This window comes from Pyrgilauda ruficollis, unplaced genomic scaffold, assembly GCF_017590135.1.
Source record: "Pyrgilauda ruficollis isolate IOZ18807 unplaced genomic scaffold, ASM1759013v1 scaffold87, whole genome shotgun sequence".
Taxonomy (NCBI): Eukaryota; Metazoa; Chordata; class Aves; order Passeriformes; family Passeridae; genus Pyrgilauda; species Pyrgilauda ruficollis.
The window spans coordinates 1,159,744-1,168,458 of record NW_024530710.1 but is presented as its reverse complement, the minus strand read 5'-3'; the positions used below and the strand labels follow the sequence as shown (position 1 = coordinate 1,168,458).

General features: G+C 43.3%; 1 protein-coding gene across 7 annotated transcripts in view; it reads left to right on the top strand.

The window, feature by feature from the left end:
- Window positions 1-513: 513 nt before the first annotated feature.
- CYRIB (CYFIP related Rac1 interactor B) overlaps window positions 514-8,715 on the top strand; it is a 74,722-nt gene continuing 66,520 nt past the window's right edge. For 6 of the 7 annotated variants that reach the window (XM_041488087.1, XM_041488093.1, XM_041488090.1 and 3 more), the window contains exon 1: window positions 514-645. The gene's annotated coding sequence lies outside the window, so the exon portion shown is untranslated. Of the gene's footprint in view, window positions 646-909; window positions 1,029-8,715 lie in introns of those variants that run through there. The other variant, XM_041488091.1, reaches the window with a different exon arrangement.

Sequence of the window (8,715 nt, the reverse complement as noted above, 5' to 3'; positions counted from 1 at the left end):
CTGAGGCATCGAACTTTCCACATTTTAAAAAATTATTCATTTATTTTTGTTTTGATCCACCTGGGAAGACCTTTCTGAAAGGCTTTAAGCCAGCAGCCCCGCTTTTTCCAGCTAAGGAGCACCCCATCTCCCTTCCCAACCTGACTTTGCCAACTGCAGACACTCCAAACCCCGATCCAGGCCCTAAAACAGCACCAGAACAAGAGCTGACTCCGGGACCGATCACTAATGCTGACTGAGTGACCTTAATGAGCTGTTCCCGGGGGGCTGCGGGAAGACGGCGGCCCCTTTAAGAGGTTGCCCCACTCGCCGCCTCGCCCGCCCGCCTCTCTTTCGCTCCCCCGCCCGTGCCCGAGACACTGGGAGTCGAAGCAGGTGCATGCGCAGTGCGCTGGCGGCCGGGCGCGCCTGCGCAGTCACCTGCTGCTGGCCGCCCCCCCCGGTACATCCGGGTCAGCGCACGCCCGCCCGCACGGCCGGTGCCCGCGGTGCTGCCCGCGCGCGCTCCCGGCGCGCTCCCGCCAGCCGCGCGCGCCGCTCCGTCGCTGCTCCGGCCGAGCGGGGGAGGCGGCGGCTCCGGCTCCGCTCCCGATCCCGGTCCCGCTCCGGATCCCGGTCCCGCATCGCCGCGCGCGGGGCGGCTCGGTGAGTGCCTGCAGGGCGGGAGGGGCCGGGCGGGGCTCTCGCCGCCGCATCCCTCGCGTTCCCTCGGCGCCGGCGGCGCGACCCCCGCCCCGTTCCCGCGGGGCCCCCGTTCCCCGCCCGGCTCCAGCTGTTGCTCTCCCCGCTCCCTCAGCGCTTCGGAACTTCTCCCGTCCCGCCGCCGCTTCCCCCCGCACGCCGAGGAGGGGCCCCGGGGCGCGGGGGAAGCGGCGGCCGCTGCTCCCTCGGCGGGGAACCACGCGGGTCACCCGGGACCGGCCGCCCTGCCCGGGGCTTCCCCGGCGCTCCCGCGGCTCCTTCCCCCCGTCGCGGGAACAGCGTCTGGTTTGTGCCCGGTGCGAGTGCGGGCGGCTCCCGGGATGCAGGTAGTGCCGCGGGATGGAGTGACAGTGTTAATGGATAACGGGAGGGGAGAGCTCCTGAAGGGACATCTGCAGTCCTTCGGAGTGTGGCTGAACGTGCAGCGGGCTAAGCGGAATACAGGGATCGTCGCACATTTGTCATGGTTAGGGTGTATCCTGCAGGTTTGTGTGCAGCGCTGTGATGCTGGGGCTGTGATTCCAGGTTGGATTAAGGTGAATTTGGAGTCTGTAACAAGAGTGTTGTTTCTAACCTATTCATTATATAGGCGATAAAATCAAATTTTAACTCCATTATAATTTTCTCCCATGTAATGCAATGATAAGGACGCCTGCAATTGAATTTTTTGTTACTTTTTAATCTGGTGTCATATCTGACTTGGTAAAAAAATGCAAGAAGTTTCTTCACAGAAACATTTGAGACCCCAAAGAAAGCAAGAGACTGTGTATTATGAAGGTTTTTGAAGTTTTTTTTCTCTATCTGTTCCATAGCATCAGCATCCTGGATCCAAATGTCAGCAACAGTGTGACAGCTGTCATACTGCTGTGATAGTGGAGTCTTACTAACATTTAAAATCTGTCATTCTGAGTTTCTGGTAACATAATATGGAAATACAAGTGTACATTAGCATGTATGTTAATCTTCAAACCAGTAAAACATTTTCTAGATTGATCTGATAATCTGGATTCTTCCTTATTACTGTTTCTAGTGCTAAGAATTGCAAAGTCGCTTTTGCTCTAATTCTCTCCCCTCTCATTGACATAGAATTTTCTTTCTTTGTGCTCTGCTTGAACTTTAAATATAGCTTTTAGTTAATCAGCACTTTCTGTTGTAGGTTGTGGCAGATTTGGGTGTTGGGCAGTAAAAAGCCTGAGATTATTGTTGTCAAGGTTGGAACGTGGATTCAAACTTAAAAGCTTCCCCCTGACAAATATCTTTGTTCAGCAAGGTGTGTTGTTTTGCAGAATATGTCTTTGGTTCTGTGTGGCAAGATTAACAGCAAAATCCTAAACCACATGAATAAGATACTGCTGTTACATGAAGTTGGATTGTTTCTTGCCTGGCATACAGAGAGTATTCTATTGTTGAAACAGAAGCTTTGAGTAGGAGAGAAGATAGCTTTTTATCCCAGTCAGACTGTCAGATTTGTTATTGCATATATTCGCTGTCTGAGAGCAGGGGCTGTGGAAAGATGTGATCCCAGGATTGTTTTAAAATATCCCTGTCAAGAAGTACCACGATGATATGAAAGTAAGGAATGAATTTGATCCCATCTGTTATACAACTTCCATTTGTCATCAGGTGCTCTAGATTTTCTTCCTTGTTTGCAGTTTAGCTGGGGCCACCTGAGGGGACAGATTATAGAAGAGTTTGTCTTCTGAAAGTCTCTGCCTCTTCCTGTGACAACCTTCCCTGCTCTGGCTGTGGAAACCTGGTGTCAGCCAGTTCTCTTCTTGCATACAAAACTATCCCGTCCCTTTATCGGGTTTTTGTGTGAGTCTTTCTCTTGATAAAGAGAAAAAAGGGATAAATTTTTTATTGTATCTATCAGTAGTTGTATATATTTCCAAAAGAATCAATTGTTAAATTAATTTAATGCAATAGTTTAAAGACACTTATGGGGGCACCTTAAGGTGTCTGTCACCAGACCTCTAACAGTGCTTACTAAACACTTGGAATTAATACTGTAAAGAGACAGAAGGGCAGGGAATATTTGTATTGCAAACTACTGAATTATTGAGTAACACAGTAACAGAAATTGTCTCTGTCATTTGGAAAAGCATATGTAGGGGCCACTTTGGATTTCTGCAGCTGCTTTGGCATGGTGAATGTAAATGCAGATTTTTTTCCTCTCGCTGTGTATCTTGGAGAATACAGACACACAAACAGCCTGCAGTCCCCTTTTTCTTGTTCCTGCCTGCCAGCTGGGGGCATAGATAGAACCAATGCATATCTTGACGTAGTGGAGACAGGCAAAATTAAAGCTTGTGTGCAAGGAATTGGATTTATTTTTTAAGCAGGTTTGCATGTGGCTGTTGTAGTTCATTTGGTTGGTGTTTTTTAGGAAATGATGGCACTAGTGTAAGTGAAGGTTGTCGCCTTTGCCTGTCCTACCTGCAGGCTTGTTCTCTTTAATGATACCAAGAGTTTCTGTCATTGATGTAGATGGGCATGCGTTGAGAAAAAAGACTCCTGTTCATTAAGGTAATGTTAACTGCCCTGAAGTACATTACAAATCAGTTTTATGAGACACGTTCATCGTAAAAATGTTTGAAAATACATCTTCAAAGCTAAAATATTTTGAGTGTTGTCAAACTGCATCTCATGGATTATCAGCTGTCAAGCAAATGTGCTACAGGCAAGGCATGCAGCTCATGTGAATATATGTGCTGAATCCACACAGGGCCTGAATGTCAGTGCCAACTCCTGTGCTTAAACCCAAGATGCAGAGAGTCATCCTGGTAGTCATTCTGGTCCAACAGAATCCCTCCAGTCTGTCAACATGGCTTCAGAGGTGATGGGAGTGTGGGGACTGGGGATATGAAGGCAACTCTGCTTGGATTGGAAAGAGTTAAGCACTGGGGACCCTGAAGTGTTGGCACTGCTTACTAGTTGTGACACCTGAAATACATGCATCAGTTAGGCGGGGTAAGAATTATTTCAAATAATTTTCCAGCGGTTAATGTTGGCCACTTGTACCATTTGATGTCTTTTCTACTCCCATTTGTTTGCATATATCAAGAGCACTTTTAAGTAAATGGATGATCCTCTTGCACACCTCTTAAATTTTTCTTTATTATTAATCTATGGCCATATAAACTTTACTTAGCATAATCAGTATTTTCTACCTTGTGATCATGGAAAATTTAATGCCTCCACTCAATGTAGAGAAATCTGCATTCCTCTTCATGTTTACAAAGACAGGGACTTATTCGATTGCCTTTAATTTCAGGATCTCTTATAAAATCACCTCAGTTTCCCCCCATCTGTGATTCAGGAATGTTCTCTTGAGTGCCACAAGTTGGCTGCTGCAGCTGGCAGAGTGTTTCCAACTGTCTAAAATTTGCTGAGAGCAATAGGCTCTTACATAGGCACTGTTACACTTCCAGTGCTTACTGGGGATACATGTATTGCAATCATATAAACAGCAGAGCTTAACAGAAACCAATGACAAACAATGACCAGTTTTAGAATTGACTAGGTAAAGCTGAAAGTATTTTTAACTGCAGCACTTTCTCCTGTGTTCCCCATCCCCTGTGGTTTTAGTTGCATTCTGCTTTTTAGAAATGGCATTTTGTCCTCCCTGTCATGTGAAAGCCTGATGTACAGAGAGTACCTTCACTGAGGAAACAGTGAAACAGGCAAAGCATAATTGAAAGGTGTAGGGAAAATGATGCATTCTTTGGCCTTTCACTCATGATCATTTGAATTTCAGGATAGTTGTAATACAGTCATGGTTGTGAGGTAAGGACTGACCCTGTCCTGCTCAGTACGTTTATGTGGCTTATGAACTCAGATCTGTTGTTACAACCTTTGCTGTCTAGTTATGCTGCCCTCTTCATTTAGTGTTGCTCTTGAATATGGTGATATTGATGAAATGTTTAGTAACTTATTTCTGGTTAACTCTGATAATGTTCATGTAATTGATTTGTGAAAGTATTTTTGGTTCCAGACTTATTATCTTTGAATGTTCTTTAGGATTGCTTTTTCAGCACCTAGAAAAAGAATTTTTATGATTCTATTACCTAGACTAATGTCAATACCTAAAGTATTGACTAATTTGTGTGTCTTGGGAAAGGCTGTTTTTTACCTGCTTTGCACTAACCTAAAGTTCTCGTGCTGCATGTGGGGAATGGCATCTGACTGACAAAACCTGCCTTTTTTTTTTTTTTTTTTTTTCCTACTACATGAAAGCATTGCAGGACTGTAGGAAAAATTAGGGACTAAATATCTCTGAAATGAAGAGATTGTACATAAGTACAATCTTCAAGTGTGTAAAACTAGTTTTCTGTAATAATGTTTGTATGGGAGGATGTATTTTTATTCTTCTGCTCTGTTCAATGAAAATGCTCTATGGTTTGTGGTCTTGATTACTAAGTGTTGAACTGATTCTCTGGCTTACATGTACAGCACTTGGGATTCCCAGGTGGTCCCTGTGCAAATAGTGTGACTGGGTCTGGGACAGCTTAGCTTGTGAGATTTGAGTGCATTCAGTTTGGTGTGGCTGTAGCTACAAAAATAGCATGCCTTGCAAAACAGGCCTTCTGTCTGCCACCCACACCAAAACCTAAAGCTTGATCCTGTAGGCAGTTAATACGTTTATCTAGGAGGCTGATTCCATCAGCAAATGCTTTACCTGAAATTGGTGTCCACTAGGCAAAAAAAAACCAAAAAAAAAATATTGGTAATCACTTATATATAAGAAAGTGCAGCAGAATGCTGTCCTAGATACATTTTTAAAAGCACTTTTTACTTCAGACTACAGGGCTTAAATGCTCCCCGGTAGTAGGAGGTAGTTCTGTGAGCAAATTCTGTTTAACTGGCATAGTTCAAAAGACTCTTAAATTCAGCCATGAGGCAATTCTGGTTCTCCTTCAGTCCTAGATGATTAAATTAAATGGAGTGTTAGCGTGAGTAGCTTTTTCTGGTGCACTACACAAGGTAATAGATGAGTTCCTAGGAGCCCTAGTTGTAAATTAGATGACTGGAAAGCCCCGTTTCTGTGTCTAGTGGCTGTAGCAGTTTAATAACTTCAAAAGTTAGATCTAATTGCGTATTCTCCAGTCAGGTGTGGCACTGGATGATGGCTCATTCTCCTTTTTATTGCAGCAGTCTTGAGGGTAACATCCTCAGGGAAACAGATTTCTTGCCTTTTTGTGTTGCACAGCAAAGGTGTTTGTTTCAGCCTCTGATGTACAAATCAGTTTGACCCTCTGCTGTTGAAAAAAAAAAAAACACCAAAAACCAGACACACTTCTGAATTCTAGCACTGTTATTCTGAAAAAAAAGAAAAAAGAGCTATAAGAATTAATAAGCAATACAGAGTTTTTTGTTATTTTGTGGGTGGGTTTTTTTTGGTTTTTTGTGGTGCGTTTTGCAGGGAGGGAAGGGTGTGTTGTTGTTTAAACAGAACCTTTCTGTTTAGTGTCCTTGAAAGTGAAAATTCTTAGGCAAAGTGCATTCTGGGCATGAAAAGACAGTTAATTTCTTGTTGTATTTGTACCTCTTTATGTGCTGAGACATATGGTTACTTGAAACTGTTCCCTTCAAAGGTGGAAGTGAAATAAGTAACCACTAGACTCCATGAGGCTTCATTTCAAAGATAAAATTGCTGACCTTTTACATAAATGAAGATCATACAGACAAGAGAGAGCATTGTGTAAGGGTTGCTTATGGAAGCAGTTAATTGATTCGGAGTTTAGATTTCCTGCTTCTGTGTGGGGAGATGTGGATTTGTCAGCTGAACAGGCAATTGAATTGTAGCGATGGTTTTGAAATTTTTTGCTATACTGACTTTGCTTGTTCCCATGTATAACTGACTACAGTCATGTTCTCCTAAGCACTAAAAAATGCTTTATCTGTTCTTACCTTTGCATCTCGGAGTTCAGAACTAATTAATTCAGAATTAAATTCTTAGCAGGAGTAACAGAATAGCATAATCTAGTTGAACCTCGAAGTTTGGAGGGCAGTCCTACGAGAACTTGCAACTAGTATACAAAGCCCAAGTTATTTTCTTATCTCTTCTGAAGTTTACAGTTTTAGCAGTGCTCAAAGTTTTTATGGGGAAATTCACCGTTTTTCTGTAACTCTGGCTTCTTAATAAACATGGGGTAGAATTGTGTCCCAGTAGGAAACTCACTGTAGTTGTGACTGGCAGTAGAGTCTAGTAAATGGCAGTGTAAGACACTGTTGATTAAGACCTAATATTTTGAATGTGACATAATATTGATGTTAATATTGTGTCAGGTTTTCTAAGGAATTTCAGTCAAACGACTTCAGTAACTGCCAAAAGTGAAGCTTGGGAACAGATGTTGTAATGGGAGTCTTAAAATTTGACAGCTCTTCAAATAACTCTAGTATGTCTCTGCTTTAGAGCAGAGTGTTTTTGCAGGGCTGGTGCCTCTAGCTTTCCTTTTCTCCCTGTCCCTAGTCCAGAATGGGCCTCAGTTTGACCCCATTACAGTCCTATGAAAACTCATGCTCTAATAAACATGTATCCAGGCAGGCAGCATGGAAGAAGAAATGGCTTTGGATGAAGAGGACAGCTGAGGTGAGGAGAGATGGCAATTAACTAGGAGGAGGAGCAATTTGTTTTGAGTTGAAAGCAGGGAAGAATATGAATTAGAATCTGGGACTGAGTTAGGCCCAGATTGATGATAAACTAGCAGAGAGGTTGGGTTGTGAGCTCTTTGGCGGTGTGGAAAGTATTGGTCACTACTGAGGGAGTGTGTAGGAATGATTATGCCTCTTACCCAGCATCTTGGGGACATCAAGGAAAATGAGAACTTGCCAGACAAAGAATATATGCAAAAGAGAGCTGGGATGGACAGGGAAAGGCAGACAGGAGTAGTAAGGGTAGAAGCTGGGATTTTGTAAAGAAGCCAGAGAGGTCTGTTGGACAAGGAACTTGTGATAGTAAAAATGGAGTTAGAAAATCTGTAAGGAAGGGACTACAGTGAAATAAACAGAATTTTGTCCATTGCCATTAGTAACCCATGTGTCTTTGTCTTAGTATGTATCTCTGAGTGGTAAAAATTTGTGTTGTGAGCAAATAGTTCCGATTCTGGTCATGAGCTATGTAGTTACAAGGATGAATTGTCTGGGCTCATCTCCTTGTTAAGAATTTATACTGTTTGGCTGTGAAGCAGTGCTCAAAAGTCCAGAAGTTGCAGAAAGCAAGCAGCCATGAATACATACTTGTAAGCCATTTCTTCCATTAGTACCTTGCTTCATTCCCCCAAGTGTCTGGCGCTAGTTCCGTCAACACAGTGTTCTTCAGTATGTCTTCATTGCTTTAGACTGCACCATGCTCATGCTAGATTGCTCCAGAGAAGCAGTTAATTTCCTCATGGACAGTGGTGCTGCTTTCTGTAAAGTTATTTATTATCAGAATGGTCTAGTGAGATGAGGAAGTAGTTTGCTTCCTATTTTACACGGGGAGCGAAGGCACCGAGAAGTTCAGTTAGTTTTGCATGGTTGGAGATCACTGTAACCCGCCTCTTTTTTTTTGACTGCTTTACATATTGCAACCACATCCCCATAGAACTTGCTACTTTTCTCTTACTATGATACTTTTAATAATGAATTCTAACGTCACAGCAACCACATCCCCATAGAACTTGCTACTTTTCTCTTACTATGATTCCCTTTTAATAATGAATTCTAACGTCACACTTATTTCTTGTGTTTCTAGTCTCTTTGGGCATGTAGCTGCCCTAATCAAATCAGGGAGCAAGGAAGTGCTCCAGGTCCTGCTGGTTATTGCAGCAGCAGGGCATGGCCATTCAAAAGGCAAAGTTATTTCTAGTTTCTTCTTTTGTAACTATGTTGCTTGCTGAGAGAAATGAGGAAGTGTTAATTCTGGCATTGTGTGACTCTGGAGAACTTCTACTGTGGTGTTAGTAGCTCCTTGAAGCATTTGGTATTGATGCATTCCTTCTCTGTGCTGTATTCACACAGCTTTAGGGCCAA